The 18157-nt window shown below is 43.8% G+C and overlaps 2 long non-coding RNA genes across 2 annotated transcripts; both read right to left on the bottom strand.

The window, feature by feature from the left end:
• Window positions 1–286: 286 nt before the first annotated feature.
• Window positions 287–10266, bottom strand: LOC121152149. Its single transcript, XR_005883244.1, has 3 exons — window positions 10180–10266; window positions 1595–1729; window positions 287–1287 (listed from the first exon to the last, which is right to left on the bottom strand). It is a non-coding gene; the product is annotated as an uncharacterized LOC121152149 (long non-coding RNA).
• A 43-nt stretch (window positions 10267–10309) lies between these two features.
• Window positions 10310–15924, bottom strand: LOC121152148. The gene is made up of 3 exons (XR_005883243.1): window positions 15845–15924; window positions 13666–13728; window positions 10310–10768 (listed from the first exon to the last, which is right to left on the bottom strand). It is a non-coding gene; the product is annotated as an uncharacterized LOC121152148 (long non-coding RNA).
• Between the last annotated feature and the right edge of the window lie 2233 nt (window positions 15925–18157).

The raw sequence follows: 18157 nt of genomic DNA, 5'->3' as shown, positions 1-18157 counted from the left end.
TACCCATGCCACTCTCCCACCCACTGCTCCAGTGACTAGCAGGAAGTTCACCTAGCTCCAGGGCCAGGGGTGCTCGGCCAGAGAGCCCAACACCCAAGCCATCTGCTGGCTGCTCCAGAGCGAGGCCCAGGATGTCGGATCACCCTGTGTCCCAAGCCCACCCACTACCTGCTTCATTGCCAAGCAGGCTCCTCTGATACCCCAGCACCCACAGCACTATCATTGTCCATTTCATGGGCCAACCGGACTCTCCCAGGCCCCCTCCCCACCGCACTCCTACCTTGTCCACCCTGCTACCCTGCCAGCTGCTCCAGGATCAGGTAGGCTAGCCCAGTGACCCAGCATCCTCAGCAGGCCACTCACTGACCTGCCCCTCCAGCACCAGGACCACTTGTCCTGTGTCCACTGCACACCTTGCACATCCATTCCACAGCACCTTTCCCACTCCGGGGACAGGCCAGTTCAGTCGGTGACCCCGTGTCCACAGTGCAATAACCCTTGTCCCCAGGACCAGGCTCCCAAGCCCAGGGTCCCCAGCTCATCTAGCCAGCATGCCCTGCTACCGCACCCACTGTTCCAGGGCTAGGCTGGCTGGTTCTGGTAGTACCTCCTGAGTCCCCAGCTGGCCTGCTAACCATTAGTGCCAGGCAGGCGCAGCCAGTGCCCACAGTCACCACCTGGCAGCTGGCTGCTCCAGAACCACGTTGACTTGGCTGGAACATCCAGCTCGTAGGCCTTCCATAGCCAGGCTGGCTCTGCCTGTGCCTCCTGTGCCCACAGCCTTATCACCATCCTCTCCAGAACCAATTTGCCAGCCTCCTCATACCCAAACCATCTTGCCTGCCACTCCAGGTCCAGGAGGGCTCAACCAGTTCCCCCAGCACCCATAGTTGCTGGCTGCCCATGGCTCCATCTTCCAAGAGTTGGTCTTGCTCCCCTCCCCGCAGTGTAGCACTTAAGTGTTCCAGAGTTGGTTCCTGGTTCCTCTGGATTGGGCTTCAGTCTTCATACAGCAAAACTAGGACTTGAGACAATATCATTGTTCTTCATAGAGTCATCAAAGGATGCTGTTACTTGGAAGCGTAACTGTGTCAGAGCTTTGTCCATTCACATTCCATCCTTCTGACTCCGGCAACTTTGGCTTGAAAATCTTATGTTTTTCTACATGTCTGTGCTGCATCTCTTGCAAGACTGTGCGTTTCTCTTCAGCCTGGGCTCTAAGGGGGCATGAAGGAGAGTGGTACGTGACATAGTGCCACTATAGGTTCCACGTGCAGAGAGGCGTCCCTGGAAAAGTTATTTGACAAATGAGAAGATAACATTACATAAGTGGGAAAAGTGTGGCATCTCTATGTCCAAATCAAAGATGGACTCCCAATCAAACTGTTGGACATATCTAGACAATGGTATGCTGAATTGTCTGAGATTGTATGTACCGGCGATGTTGGGACACACTTAACTAATGGACTGAGAAAAGTTATTATCGCTTAAATCTTCAAACACGACACAAATGGCCTCCCATTACCAGTCAACTATTCTCCAATAGTCAATGAAACCAAAACTCTCTGGGAGAATGGCTTATGGGCATTGATACCTGAGATTTGAGACGTCTTGTTCTCTTCAGCCAATGATTCATCCTGGCGCCAGCATCTGGGGAAGTTTGGGTATCAGTGAGAAGAATGTCAGGTTCCACTTTTTCCTCAAGATCTCAATTAGGCATCTGCACACCCTAAAAGACCAGAGCAAAGAAAGTTTCCTGAGAAAAATCAGGTTTGACAAACCGTGAGAACAACACATTCCCAATAAGCCTCCTAAAACTTCATGAAACCACATGACAATTCCACTACAAATTCATCTACAGATAAAAGGCCATCCCTATGAAAATTCAGAATTTTTTATTTGGTAGAAATTCAAACATCATTATGAAATTATGTGGAAATATGAATGGCTGGGAAACTTGGGGGGATTAAAAAAGGACTTCTACTACCAGATACCACAGTTATTTAAAGCTACACTATTCAAACTAGTGTTTCTGAGATTTGTCATACACATATAGTAGAACCACAACACAGAGAGAGTAGGTATTCTAAGACCACCGATGGAGGTTTAAAATTGAGGAAAAGTACAGTTTTTTTTTCTACAAAAGTTTGGTTTATATATTAGGTAGAGCATGAGAATAAAAATACTGAAATCAAATAATCACAATAGCACACTATGATAAGAGGTGAATGTAGTCATTAACCTAAACAAATCCTATTTTAATTCCACTTTTCCTATGAGAGAAAACACATTATGACTTCTCTTTAGCATATCCCAATTGCCAACATCATTGCTGTTGTATTTTGGGATCATTTTTGTAAAATATAAAAATATCTGAGGAGTAGGCTTGTTGCTATTGTTCAGTGGCAAATTTCCTCACTTTGCATGTGTCAGGAGTCCATGTGGACACTGGTTTGTGTCCCATTTGCTTCACTTCCCATCCAGCTCCCTGTTTGCAACTTGACAAAGCCTTTGGAACCTGCACCCATGTGGGAGACCTGGAAGAGGCTCCTGCTTCTGGGCTTTGGATCGGTTCAGCTGCAGCCACTGTGGCCACACAGGAAGTGAACCCAGAACAAAAGACATTTCTCTGTGTCTCTACTACTCTGCCTCCAATAAATCAGTAAATAAATAAAAATCTAAAAAAAGAAGAAGGAAAGCATATCTGGTTACCAGCATTGGGATGCCATGAAAGCCAGTAAGATAATTAAGATGGATATTAAACAGGTGCAAAAGAATAAATTCCATTCCAGACAGGACGGAGGGCCACACAAGTGAGATTTCATCACACTTATCAGAATACCACACAACTAAAAAGTTACAAACTGCTTACTACTAGAATTTTCCATGCAATTTTAATGCAATTGGCTGTAGGTAATCAAAACCACAGAACAATGTATGAAACCATGGACTGACTTAGGATTGCAACAAAACAGTTCAGAAACAACACAGTACATTTATGCTCAACTGATTCTCAATACAGTTAGCCTAGTTAAATCAATTGAACAATACTGTTTTAAACAAATAGTGCTCATCAAAACTGAATATTCATATGCCCTCCATCCCAAATAACTAACCTGCCTATGTACCTGATATGTTATACACACACACAAATAAACAGTTCAAGATGCACCATGAACCTAAACGTAAAAGCCAATTCTTACAACCCCACTTGTGAGTCCCACATCCCACACACCAGTGCCTGAGTTCAAGTCCCAACACCATTCCTAACTCAGCTTCCTGCCTGGCAGACAACAGATGACTATGTAATATTCGATTCCCTCCCACCCACAAGAGAAATCTGAATTGACTTCCTGGCTTTACCCTGGCAGGAGTGAACCAGCAGATAGAAGCTTTATCCCTTCTCTCTTTCAAATAAAATGAAAATAAGGGAATAAATGAACTCAAAAAGAAATGCTCTGTAACAAAAGCTAAAACCACAGAACTTACACATGGAGAAAAAAAAATGACTACAGCACAGATAAGGAAAATACTTCCTAAATGATACGAAAACTAAAACCCATCAAAGGAAAACAGGAACCTGCAAACCACTCTTTAAGCAGATACTATCAAAAAACGAAACCATAAATTACACACAAGAATAAAGTTTTTCTAAATCAGGTGCCTGACTAAGGACTTGCATTTAGTATAACAAACTCTTACGAGTATATAAAGCCAACCCATCAAACACTGCACTGAGGAAGATGCACAAAAGGCTAACATGAACAGAAAACAATGCAAATCATCAGTAGCCTTTAGGAAAATGCAAATGAAAACTACAAGGAAATACCAGTACACACCTAATAAAATGGCCAGAACCAAAGCAAGAGACAACACGTGTTTGCCAGGACATGGAAAAACCAGAAGCCTCTACATTGCTGGGAGGGATATAAAATGGTTCGGCCACTTTGAAAAACATTCTGACAGTTTTAAAAACAAATATATATATATATATGTAATATAATAACTAGCAGTTTCACTCTATTAAGAGAAACGAACACATATGTCCACATGAAACGTTATACCTAAACAGGCATATTATTATTGCTAACGGCCAAAAACTGCAACAATCCACTCTTCAACTAGTAGACAAGTAAAAAGGTACATAAATCCAATGGAGTATTTTCACCAATAAAAACAAATGAAGTGGGGCCCAGCACAGTAGTCTAGCAGTTAATCCTCAACTGGCATGCTCCGGGATCCCACATGGGCACCATTCAGTCCCTAGCTGCTCCAGCTTCCCACCCAGCTCTCTGCTTGTAGCCTGGCAAATCAGTCAAGAATGGCCCAAAGCCTTGGGACCCTACAGTCACGTGGGAGTCCCAGAAGAAGCTCCTGGCTCCTGGCTTTAGACTGCCTCAGCTCTGGACACTGCAGCCACTTGGGGAGTGAACCAGTGGATGTAAGATCTCTCTCTTTCTCTCTTGCTCTCTCTCAACTTGTTTTTCCAACATAAAATAATTTTAAAACATTCTCCCCCCAAAAAGTTTTATTTTTGTTGGAAAGGCAGATTTACAGAGAGAAAGATTGTTTTCATCCACTACTTCACCCCTCAAGTGGCCACAACAGCCGCAGATGAGCTGCCAGAAAGCAGGAGTTCCTTCCTGGTCTCCCGTGGGTGCAGGGTCCCAAGGCTTTGAGCCATCCTCAAATGCTCTCCCAGGCCACAGGCAGGGAGCTGGATGGGAAGTGGAGAAGCCGGGATACAAACCACAGCCCAAATGGGATCCTGGCACATGCAAGGTAGGGATTTTGGCCACTAGGCTACCACAGCAGGCCCAATTTACGCACTTCTAAGAAAAATGCTGCAACTCACCATAATACTGACATCAGACTGGAACAGCTCATATGGGCAGAGAATTCTTTCATAGTGAGAATTCAAGTGACACCCAGTGGGCAGATATTCCAAGCAGATATCAACTTTAGTCAACTTCTTTTCTTTGGTGGCCATTTCAAAACCTCCTTTGCTACCAACAATCTGAATTAAAAAAAAAAAAAGTAAAAACTAGTATTTAAGTAGAGTCAAACATTCTCTGCTAACACATAAATTACTCTGGGCTTCAATTTTAGATTTCAACAAATAAATGACAACAGTGACAACTGTAATATTTACAGGCAAACAAAAATGGATAATGATTATTAAGGCTTCTTTGTGGTTTTTCTTGTTAAGATTTGTTTATTGGGCCCAGCATGGTGGCCTAGTGGCTAAAATCCTAGACTTTTATGAGCTGCTATACCATATGGGTGTATGTTCATATCCCATCAGCCCTGCTTCCTATCCAACTCCCTAAATGTGGCCTGGAAAAGCAGTCGAGGATGGCCCAAAGACTTGGGATCCTGTACCCGTGTCAGAAACCTGGAAGAGGCTCAGAGCCATGGGCTTTGGATCACGTAGCACCAGGCTTTGCAGTCACGTGGGGAGTGAACCATCAGGCAGAAGAAGTTCTCTGTCTCTCATCCTCTGTGCATATCTGACTTTGTAATAAAAATAAATAAATCTTGGGTTAAAAGATTTATTTATTTTTGGGCCAAGAGTGACAACCTAGTGGGTAAAGTGCTCGACTTCCATACGCCAGGATTCTATATGAGCACTGATTCATGCCCTGGCTGCTCCACATCCCATCCAGCTCCCTGCCTCTGGCCTGAGAAAGCAGTCAAAGACAGCCCAAACCCTTGTGAGAGACATGTAAGAATTTCCTAGCATCAGACTGGCTCAGTTCTGGCCACTTGTGGAGTGATCCAGCAGAGAGAATATCTTTCGCTCCATCTCTCCTTCCCTCTGTATATCTGACTTTCCAAAAGTAATTTAATTTATTAAAAAAAAAAAAAACTTTATTTCTTGGAAAAGCAGATCAGATTTACAGAGAAATAGAGGCAAAAAGATGTTCTTCCACTGAATCATTACCCAAATGGCCATAATGGCCACAGCTGAGGTGAGCCAGAAGTTTCTTCTCACTCTCCCACAGGGGGATAAGGTCCCAAAGTTTGAGCCACCCTCTTCCTCTTTCTCAGACCGCAAGCGGGGACCTGTATGAGAAGTGGAGCCACTAGGACACACACTCAACCACAAGGGATCCTGGCACATCCAGGTGAGCATTTAGTCATTGAGCCCTCGTGCCAGTCCCTCTCACGGAGTTTTTCTTGTTTGTTTGTTTGTTAAGGCTTATTTATTTTTATTGCAAAGTCAGATTTACAGAGAGGAGAAGAGACAGAGAAGATCTTCCGTCCTTTGATTCACTCTCCAAGAGACTGCCACGGCTAGAACTGAGCCAATTATCCAAAGCTAGCAGCCAGAAGCCTCCTCCGGGTCTCCCATGTGGGTGCAGGGTCCCAAAACTTTGGCCTATCTTTAACTGCTTTCCCAGGCCATAAGCAGAGAGGATGGGAAGCAGGGCTAACAGGATTAGAACCGACACCCATGTGGAATCCTGGCACATTCAAGGCAAAGACTTTAGCCACTAGGCTACCATACTGAACCCTCTCTCAAAAGTTTTAAACTCTAAAGTTTAATTCACATTAGAGTGCCTACACTGAAACTAGACATTTAACAGATTTACTCTATGTGTACCTCTTGTCTGGTTTGAACACCAGACGAATTTCTGTCTCTAACTAAATTATTCATACTGTACAAAATAAAAGGCAGCCGATGAGGTTCAGCTGCCAGGTTCCATTCACATGGAAACCCAGACTGAGTTCCTGACTCCTGGATGTGGCTGGGCCCTGCGCTAGGAACTGCAGACGTGTGGACAGTGATCAGTGGAAGGAGGTCTCCCTGTTGGATTCTCTGCCACTCAAATAAATTACAAATAAGTCACAATGGGTTAACACAGCAACACTCTCAGCAGCAATCATGGAAACGAAGAAACAAACTTTCACATCATTTTACTGAACTAAAATGATTCATAATTTAATTTTTTAAATCTATACTCTTATTCAAAAGTGAAATGAGAAGAGCTCTTCCATCCACAGGAGCTTCACCCAGGTCTTCCATATAGACGACAAGGGCTCAAGAACCTGTGCCATCTTCTGGTGATTGTCCCAGGCCATCAGCAGGGGTTGGATGGAGTAGAACAGCCAGGACCTGAACAACGGGGTGGCGGCTGTGCAGGCAGCAGCTCTACTTATCACGAAACCAACTCAGTCTCACACCATTACAAAAGCTCTCCACAAAAGCAAGATTCTTTTTACTAAATATGCATGTATGTGTACATTTTAAAACTAAAAGCAACAAACATGGAAGAGACAGACACGTTTCTTCCATCCAGTGGTCCACTCCCCAGATGGCCACAATGGCCAGACTAAAGCCAGAAGCTGGAACTCCATCTGGGCCTCCGCATGGGTGCAGGGATCTAAGGAACTGGACCATCTTCAACTTTTCCCCTCAGGTCATTCTCAGACAGCTGGATGAAGGCAGAGCAGTCAGGACTCACACTGGCAACAAAGGCAGCAATTTCATCCACAACAACACACAGGCCTCAAGAAGCAAGTTTCTACTTCACTTCCCACTGACCTTCTTCCTCATTATACTAGAACATATGATCCATCAAAATCATAAGGAAAACAAAGACCTGCAACACAGGATGAAGCAAAAGGAAAGCCTCAGGTACTAGCTAACCTTAAAACAGCTGGTCTCGAGTGAGCAGCAAAGATAACTGAGGAAACAGCAGCATGGCCATTTGGGATGTCGGCACTACAGAAGGTAGATTAGCGCACTGCGCCACAACAGTAGCCCTCACATACACTTTAACCAGAATATTACCAGAAACTCTTTTTACTACTTTTATCTAGAAAACCACTCATCCAGAAAATGAAAAAGAGAATGAAATTTTCAGGGAAAACAAATCACTGGAATAAGTGACTTAAACAAAAACTCAACTAAAACATGATGATTTGGTGGCCAGCACCATGGCACAGTAGGCTAAGCTTCCACCTGTGCCGCTGGCATCCCAAACAGGTGCCAGCTGGTGTCCTGGCTGCTCCACCGCCCATCCAGCTCCTGGCTTGTGGCTGCAAAGGCAATAAAGGATGGATCAAGTCCTTGGTCCCCTGCATTCATGCTGGAGACTCAGAAGGACTGGCTCAGCCCCAGCTATTATGGTCATTTGGCAAATTGGATGACGGATGGAGGATCTCTGTCTCTCCTTCTCTCTGTGCTACTCTTTCCAATAAAAATAAGTGAATCTTAAATATAGAGAGAGATCCAGGGCCTGGTACAATGGCTCATTGGCTAAATCCTCATCTTGCAAGCACTAGGATCCCATAGAGCTGACAGTTTCAGGTTCCAGCTGCTATACTTGGCATCCAATTTCCTGCTTCTCTTTCCCTCCCTTTCTCTCCTTACAAGAGATTGGTAAGTTGCCGTAAAAGCAATTAAAAATACCAAGCATGAGCTTACTCAAAAGCAGAGAAACAAACTCATGGAAGCCCAAGAATGGGGACGGGGCCTCCTCAGGTGCTGAGGCCTGTGCAATGTTTGGAGAGTGTACCCCACTGCACAGTTCATCTGGGCCAGCTGGGGACATCAAGTGCCACATCAGGAAATGGAAAGCAGAACAGATCAGACCATTCTCCTGACCAAGCTTGCACCAAGTACTCGGGTCTGTGGATGCACTAAGGTGGGCTTGGGCAGCCAGCGAAACTGGAAAAGATCTTCTCAACCATGAGGCAATAAAGCTAACAATGTGTCAGAACTGTCCAAATCACTCAAGCAACAGTCTGGGAATGTTCTTCCTCACATCGGGGTCTCTAAGGTGTCATCAAAGAGCCATCTCCTATCCCTGGGAGCTGATGCAGTTTGACAGCAAGGAGCGGTCCCCTCCCCTCCGACACCTCACTCCCATCAGTGGACAGATCAACAAAACAGAAAATCAGCCAAGAAACAACAGAGCTAATCTATACTGTGGACTAACAGAACTTCATTGCCATCTGAGAGAACTCATTTCACACCTCCAGAAAACATCCTTTTCATCAGTACGTGGAATTTTTTCAGCATGCTTCACTGCTAAGATATAAAGCAAAAGTCTCAATAAATTTTTAAAAAATGAAACCATATCATTTCTCTTTTCTTATCACAATCTAATTCAGTGAGAAATTAACAACCTACAAATACCTGAAATTTATGTAAACTCACAAATGACTTAACAACTTGCTCCTAAGCAAAGAGCCACAGAAGAAATCAAGGAGAGTCAAAAGCTTCCTGTAAACAAATGGAGATAGCACAATGCATCAGAATTGAAGGGACACAACAACAGCAGTGCTAACAGGGACTTTTATGGCAGCCAGCGCTTACACTAAGAAACTGAACGGTATCAGATAAATGGCATCAAGATAAAAGATAAACAACAAGAACCACAAAATTAGTAGGAGGAATGAAATTAGAGAATAAACAAAATAGAAAAGCGATAAAAGATCAATGAAGAACAGATTTATTGAAAAATAAGTAACACTGATACACCACTAACTAAAATAAGAAAAAAAGGAAAGAGAGAGAGAGGTGCCCACAGGTGCCCACTATACCCAGAGACGACACTGAGTGCCAGGCCCCAGCTTCCCTCTCATCTCTGCACCAAAGACTCCAGCCCTCCCAGAAAACAACACACAAAGTGCAAAGCCGCAGCCTGCCCTCATGGCCCCCATGCTGATGGTGAAGCAACCACCTGCACTTCCCCATCCAGGACAGAGGACTAAACTGCCACCTGCGCTTCTGGAACCCATGCCGAGGGCCAAGAAACCTCATGCCTTTCATGGACCATGCCAATGACCAAGCTGCCACCAGCCCTCCCAGACAATGCACAAAGGGCCAAGATACTGCCTGCCCTCCAGGAACACTCACCAAGGACCAAGCCACCACCTGCCTCCTGGACCCTGCACTTAGGGACAAGCCACCTGGCCTCCTAGACCCCATGCAGACTGCCAAGCTGCAACCTCGCCTCCTGGAACCCTCACTGATTACTAAGCCACGGCCCGTCCTCCTAAGCCCCGCAGGAAGGCAAGCAGCCACCTCCACTCCTGCACCATTGTGATTGAGATGGCCAAACTACCCATGCTCTTGGGGACAAGCTGCCACCTGCACTCCCACACAGGTGCTAAGGCCAAGCTGCCACCTCCCCTTCCTGGACCCCTGGACCTTGGGGGTCTTACCTTGTAGGTGTCCTTGTTTTCAGTAACAGGTCGGATGGTGCTGATGAAGCCCAGTGGGTCTATGAAGTCCTCCAGCGAGGCTCAAAGACCAGGCATTCTGGGACCAGGCACCAACTCGCACACAGCCGGCCCCATGTCCACCATGGCAGCCACTGAGAGACCCTCCCCAGGTGGGGGGCAGGTGGACAGCAGGCAGGATGATTTTCAGCTGGAGTCCATGAGCCCTTACGTCCTCTCCCGGAGCCGGAACCCGCAGAGCATCTCTTGCAAGAGAACAGTTCTCTGGAGAACCCAGTGACTTGTCCTCTTTCTCCACTGGCTCTTCACTGACTGAGGGTGCAGGGCCGCAGCATCTCACAGGAAGTGACCATGCGGCCAATCCCTCCGCGTCAGCACCACGCAGGATTCCTCCGCTGGACGCCCCACCTTTGGGGACCCTTTTCTTCCTCCTCCTGGACACCAGGGCGCCCTGCTGTGCTTCCTCTCCTCACCCTGGGAAGTTCTGTGTGGCCGGAAGGGGCTGTGGGGCTCCTTGTTGCACTGGGCTCTGGAGGCCCACTTACAGACATGCAATTTTAGGTTTTCATTGCTGTACAAATAAAATGTGTTCTATCAGTTTTGACATATTTCATATCGGTTTTGAAAAACTGTACACTACATTTGCTTTTTAAAAAACTTCTTCCATGTCTCTTATTGTTTTGTTTATTCATTCAACAAAAATCTTTCAGAATTTTTCTTCGGATCGAGAACCCTATGTGGCAGCCAAAGCACAGACGCTTTGAAAATAATTAATTTTTAAGGAGTTCAGGTGAAAGCCTAATTTTTTAAATGGATGAACTATTAAAAATGAAATAGAGTTATTGCCATGTTGGTGCAAGGAGATTAGATGATCATGTGAAAATTACCTGAAAATGAGTTGAACAGTTATGCTATCTTGTGAATTATTTCAACATGTTTAAAAGTAAATTCTAGTTTTTAAATTTATTGTAAATGGAGAGGCAGAGAAGGAGAGAAAGAGAGACTGAGCGTGAGCCAAATTCTAAATAACATTCCAAATACCTACACTACCACAGGCTATATCAGTCAAACACCAGGAGCCAGGAGCTCAAGTCCATTTTCCCATGTGGGTGGCATTGAATAGGCTATGTGAGCTATAACCTGTAGGCTTCTGTGTTGAGCATTATCAGAAAGCCAGGTTTGGGAATAGAGCCAGGCACTCCACCATGGCATGGAGGTGTCCAAGGCAGTATCTTCACCATTTGACTAATGTCTACCTCCCTGAAAGAATTACTATCATGCGAAGAAATGGTAGGTCCCAATTAAAACCAAAAGAGATTCCTTGAGAATTTAGAGTGAGAGGAAGAAGCAGTAAGTAGTGAATGGATTTTGACAAAAGAACCAGCAAAGACTTGAAAATGGTTTTGGGAAGATGGGAGAAATTAAGGTTGATGACAACAGCTGTCCAAACTAGCATTATTACAGAAATAATTAAGAGGAAATAGTTGGAAATATTTAATATGTAGAAATGCATGGATATATGCATTGGTGCATGAAAGCAAGGGAAAAATTAAAAGCATTATTATTTCATATCAGGTTACACACTATGGTGCAGAAATTCATTATAGTTCATAGAAAAAAACGAGAATCTGTTTTGATTATTGTGTCAGGGGGGTGTTAGCAATGGTGAAGTTTGACATTCTGGCGGCATAATAGTGGAGACTATGATAGGATTAAATGGGGACCAAGAGAGCAGTCTAGATTCCAGATATGGATTGTGGAGTCATCAACTGCTATCACAACTAAATTTGAAAAATAATAGAGGGAGCAGATGCTAAGTCAAAAAAAAAAAATCCTTATCAAAGAAATGATCATCTGGAGGAGAAAAATGTTCTTTAGAATAGGTGAGCTCTTAGTTGACAGTGAAAAAAATTGTTTTGAATAGAAAATTACGGAGGATAACACAACAATATTGCATTATGAAGAACAGGCTTAAAAACACTCAATGCTTTCAAGGCTATGTAAAATCAAATAACACAGTGGCCAAAGATTTGCCCGTCATTATGGAATGTGAGAGGAAAGTAACTGTGTCTCCTGGAGTAGATTCAGTGGAGTCATGCACATAGTCAAAGGCAATTTATACTACATAGAACTGGGCCCGGATGATAGAGTAATGGTTAAGGTCCCCACCTTGAACCCATTGGGATCTCATATGGGTGCCAGTTCTAATCCCAGCAGCTTTGCTTCCCATCCAGCTCCCTGCTGGTGGCCTGGGAAAGCAGTCAAGGATGGCCCAAAGTCTTGGGACCCTGCACCTGCTCCTGGCTTCAGATCAGTACAGCACCAGCCGTTGCCGCCACTTGGGGAGTGAATGATCGACAGAAAGATCTCCCTCTCTGTCTCTCCTCTCTGTACATCTGCCTTTCCAACAAAATAAATAAATCTTGAAAAACAATACATAGAACTTAGGGGAAGATTAACAAGGGAAAGCATGAATATAAGTATGTATTTTTAAAATACAGAGAGAAAAGGGGAGACAAAACCAAAGATGACTTCTCTTCACTTCTGGCTCATTTACTGTCCAAATGAAACATGCGTTTTTTTCTGGATTACCCACACAGGTGCCAGGGATCCAGGCTCCCCTGCTGGCAGCCTGAAGGGAAGTGAGGCAGCTGGGACTCAAACTGGCACTGGTATGAATGCTGGTGGTGTAAGCCATGGTTTCACCTACTGCACCACAGCAGCACTCCTATGCTGCACGAGTTCTAACTGCCACACAAACCAAAGGAAATGCTTAGGTACAACCATCCACATCTAAAGCAATCTTCATAGCTGTGCAGATCATAGTAACAAATATCTCAAAACTATCCAACTACAACACAGTAAATGACATCTCTGTGATGAATCATGCTACTTTCAAACATTTGTGAAATGTGGAATAATGTGGGAAAACTCTGCTTGGTTTAATAATTCACATTTCTGTGAACTTACTGCAGACTTCTCATACACACTGACTTCAGCTTTTTTGGACAAAACTGTAGTTATTTTTCAATTCTTTTTATTCCTGAACTTTTACAAAAGATGTATTTATTTTCTGGAAAGGCAGATGTGTGCAGAGAAGGAGAGACAGAAAGGAAGATGTTTCATTTGATGATTCACTCCCCAAGCAGCTACAATGGCCAGAGTTGCACCAATCCAAACCCAGGGGCCTTGGCCTCCTCTTGGTCACCCACGCAGGTGCAAGATTTGAAGGCTTTGGGCCGTCCTTGACTGCTTTCCCAGGCCACAAGCAGGGAGCTGGATGGGAAGCAGGGCCGTAGGATTAGAACCGGCGCCCATATGCAATCCTGGTGGGTTTAAAGTGAGGACATTAACCACTACACCCAAAAATAAATCAACGTTAACAAAAAGCTTCTACCCTTCCCTTCAAAGACATGCAACTAAAGGAATAAACTCAATCACCAATTCATTGCCATTGTTCATGCATACCTTAGAGATGTGTCCAGATGTTGCCTGTCTCTGTGTGTATTCTGAAATGCTCTTTAAACACGGCTGGATGGAAGGCAAGTCAAGGAATTTAGCCACTAGACTACCACGGTGGGCCCATGGTTTACTTCTTAAAAAAACTTTTCAGAAATGTGGAGGGGGCTTATCTTCCCCATTTGCGGGTTCATACTGCAAATGTCCCTAAAAACTCCCAGGTCACAAGCAGGGAGTTATATGGGAAGTGAGGCCGTCTAGACGCTGGGATTAGAACCAGCACCCATACTGGATCCTTATATGTGCAAGGGGAGTACTTTAGCCACTAGCCTACTGTGCTGGGTCTCAGTTTGGTTTTTGAAGTATGAAACTATTCACTGTCTGCCTTTGTGCTAATCCTCCTGAAATAGTGATCAACACAATGGACTGACTCATTATTTTACCTTGTTTCTTATAAATTATCAAACATCAGTGAAATTCTAGACTCTAATTGGATCCATGAATGCTCACCTTGCAAAGTGTATCCACGTTCACATTATTTTTCATCCCTTGGTCCAATGTACAGTAGTCTTAAATCAAGTGGTCTCAGTTACTTTTAGTATCTTTGTAAATGTAAAACCTAAATTAAGTGTCCATGTACTAAGACTCTTGGTTTCTGGGCAGGCATTGGGCCTAACAACTGAGATGCTGCTTAACCTGCATCCCAGATGGAGAGCCTGGTTGAGGTCATGGATCCTCACCATCCTGCTGATGCAGACTCTGGGATCCAGCAGGTGATGGCACAAGGGTGAAATTAGTGTCACTCATGTGGGAGATTGGGACTGAGTCCTTGGCTCCTGGCTTTAGCCTGGCCCAGCCTTGGCCACTGCAGGCATTTGGGCTAACAGAAGGGAGCTCTTGAGCTCTCTCACTAGAGGGCATCTGACTAAGAGGCTCCTGTGCAGACAGCAATGTGAATAGTTACACATACACCAAGTTAGCTTCTCAAGAGCTATTGGAGTCAGGCAGGGGAAACAATGCCTCCCCTTGTTATATGCCTATCATGACACAGGCATGCAAATCAGGGAAAAGGTCCCAACATAAGAAGTCATCAACAAACATGAGCCTTTCTGCTCCCGAGAACATCATCTCCAGCATACACAGCATTACAGCCTCTGCCCTCTCAGTGTCCTGATGCTGCACATGCAGCATTCACTCTTTGCTCTTGTCATTTCGTTCTAATTTCTTCCTGAACTTTATAATCATGACAGCTCAAAGATTCTCCTTCGCACCTCAAATTCAAAAAGTTGGTATACCTTCCATCATTCCCATCTCCAACTTTCAAGTTTTAATGAACTCTAGGAAGATTCTACCTCTGGAAACAGCACTCCTTCTCATCCCCATGGAAGTTTATTCAAACATTAACACTTTCACCTGTTTTGACCTACTCCAGGACATTTCAGTAGTATTAATTGACTTTCTAGATGAGAGGTTCCCGATTCTTTGAACTTTGCCTTCATTTTCATGTCTGAAATTAGTTTGTTCAGAGTCTCAAATTTGAATTTTAAAATTTGCTTCTGAAAAAATTCTCCCTCCAATGAATCCCAAGGTTTATAAACTTTTCCAGTGGGAAGAAAATCAAGGGTATCAGAAAATAATGAAAGGCTGCATGTCTGGGTTTGTGTATACCCAGACTCAGTTTCCAGTTCTTCTTGCCTGCCTTGCACTGCCAAGTGACTACTTATAAAGATGTGAAGGAGGAAAAAATATATAAGCTTGTGTTTCATACATGATGACATATTCATTTGGGAAGCATACCCATGGTGTAGTGATGAACTGCTATAAATTTTAATACACATACATTAAATCTAAATGTTAATGTTAATGCTCACAATTATATTTACAGTGCTAACTAGGGCCTTCTCATTTTCTAAATGAAAAATAACATGCTTAAGAGACAACAAAATGCCTTTTTTCCTGTATAGCTCTGGCAGATTTTGAAGAAGATTCAATGACCTGATTGAATTCCCAGCTTTCTTCCTTCTCATGTTCTGTTTCTATTATCCTTGTCCACTATATAATTGACTTCCTGGGCTTGTACACACATTTCATAAAATATTAGAAAACAAATAATTGAATTAGAAAGGCATAGCAAAACCAGAAGAAAAAAAAATCACAACAGGAAACAAGAAGAGATGTCATCACTCACCAAGAAGGGTCTCCATTCTGCATCTGGAGATCTGCAGCTTCAGATGCTTCTGCAGCCCTGAGTCTCAGATTCAAGTCAAGGAATTCACCAGCCAGGGCCTGAAGCTGGTTGCTACCCAGTTTGCACACACCAAGAGCTGTGTGACATCCAAGGCTCCAGAAAGGCATAGTAGAGTAGATTATAGCAGTTAGCCAAGTGGCTGCTCTTGCAGAAGTCTCGGCCAGTGGTACCAGTGTCACATATTGGTGTCCTTTCATGTCTCAGGTACTCCATGTTGGATCCAGTTCCTGGACAGAAGAGCAGAGGAATGCCAAGTCCTTCAACCCCGACAACCACAAGGGAGAACAGGAGATAGCTTCTACTTCTTGGCTTCAGACTGTCTCAGCCACAGCCATTGTGGCCAAATGCAGAGTGGAACAAATTTAGACCTCTCTCCTCCTCAGTTGATCTGTCTGTCATATAAAACAAAAGAATGAATAAATAACCACATAAATAGGATGAATAGTTAAAAATACACACCTCACAGATCTTGTAGATAGCAGAATACAGGTACCCAGCAAAAAATCCATGAACTCAGGGAAGCCACCATGGCACCTCAATCTAATCCTTGGTCCCTTCGGTAATGGCATCCATTAGCAGCACTGGTTTGTAACATAGATGCTCCACTTCTGATCCAGCATTCTGCTCTGGCCTGGGAAAGGGATGGAGCATGACCCAAGTCCTTGAGACCCTGCTAGATCAATGTGAAACACCTGGGAGAAACTACTGGCACCCAGCTTCAAATTGGCTTTGATCTGGCCAACACAGCCCTATGTGCAGTGAACCAGCACATGGAAGATCACCCTGTCTCTCCTTCTCTATGCAACATCTGCCTTTCAAGAAAAAAAAATGAATGAATGAATTTTTAAACATTTAATGCAGAAAAACAAAGATGTTGCACTAAAGCATAAACTATGAACAATATGAAGAAATGAGATGGGAAATATTACAACTCTATGATACATGCCGGACAATCCCAATTGGCTACCACGATGTTAATGAAGTTCCAGAAGAGAAAGAAAAATGAATAGAAACGAGAACACAACATTTTAGAATTAATGCCTAAAACTGCCACTATAGGCAAAAAGAAAGCAACATGAATCTCAAGACTCAGAACTCAATTCCCACCTCTATAGTAAATATCTCCATGCTAGATCTCACTTTGAGCTTTTGCTCAAGAACCCTACGCCCTGATCAAATGAAGCAATCACGATCCACTAACATGCCCCAGGCTGACAGGTGCTCAATCTGTCAGCACAGCATCCTCAGAAACACTGGCTTTCTGAATGCTGACAAAATGAAACCCATAACCACTGAAGGCCAACCAGAGACGACACACAGCTGAAGGCACCCTGCTCAACTAGTGTTGATCTAAAAACCTAACCTCTATGGGAGTCTGAGAAATGAGATATATCTGTCTGTTTAAGTTATTTATTTTGATTGAAATGCAGATATACAAAGAGGAGAGACAGAGAGGAATATACAGTGTCCGATGGTTCATTACCCAAGTGAGTGCGACGGCCGGAGCTGAGCCAATCTGAAGCCAGGAGACAGGAGCTCTTCTGGGTCTCCCACATGAGTGCAGAAAGCAAGGCTTAAGGCTTTCCTCAACTGCTTTCCCAGGTCACAAGCTGGGAGAAACGGGCCCCCCGGAATTAGACCTGGCGACAATATGCGATCGCAGGCATGCAAGGCGAGGACTTTAACCACTAAAATATGATGCTGGGCCCAGCTATATCTGTCTTTCTGCTAAATACATAATACCATCCTAGTGCTCATGACTGTCTTGCTGTGCATCAGATGAGTTTCTAACACAAGGACACATAACAAAATGTTCAGTTTAGATTGAACTGAAAAGCAATGGCAGTAGTTGGAACACACCATGTAAAACACATGTTAGTTCAAAACAACACATCCTACAATCACACCTCTCCATGAAAGTCACTTCAAATCGAATGGTGTATAGGAAGGTTATAAAACAGACACGGCAAGCAAAATCTTCTGAAACAACAACCACATGTCCATGTTCATATCAGAAAATCTAAATTGCAGAGCAAATAAAACTGCTAGAAGAAAAGATGAACTTTACACAACAAAGACAGGGAAAATTCACCATGAAGAGTAAAATCCTGAATACACATTTTCCTGACAACAGATCCGTTACATACACGATATAAAACCAAAACCAAAAAATGATATAAAACTGAGGGAACAGAGGGAGGAATCCACAGATTTATAATTGCAAAGGAGTCTTTACTACTTCTCACCCAACAA

This window comes from Ochotona curzoniae, unplaced genomic scaffold (genome assembly GCF_017591425.1).
Source record: "Ochotona curzoniae isolate NIBS_2020 unplaced genomic scaffold, NIBS_Ocur_1.0 contig_2384, whole genome shotgun sequence".
NCBI lineage: Eukaryota > Metazoa > Chordata > Mammalia > Lagomorpha > Ochotonidae > Ochotona > Ochotona curzoniae.
This window is presented reverse-complemented; position numbering and strand designations above follow the sequence as displayed.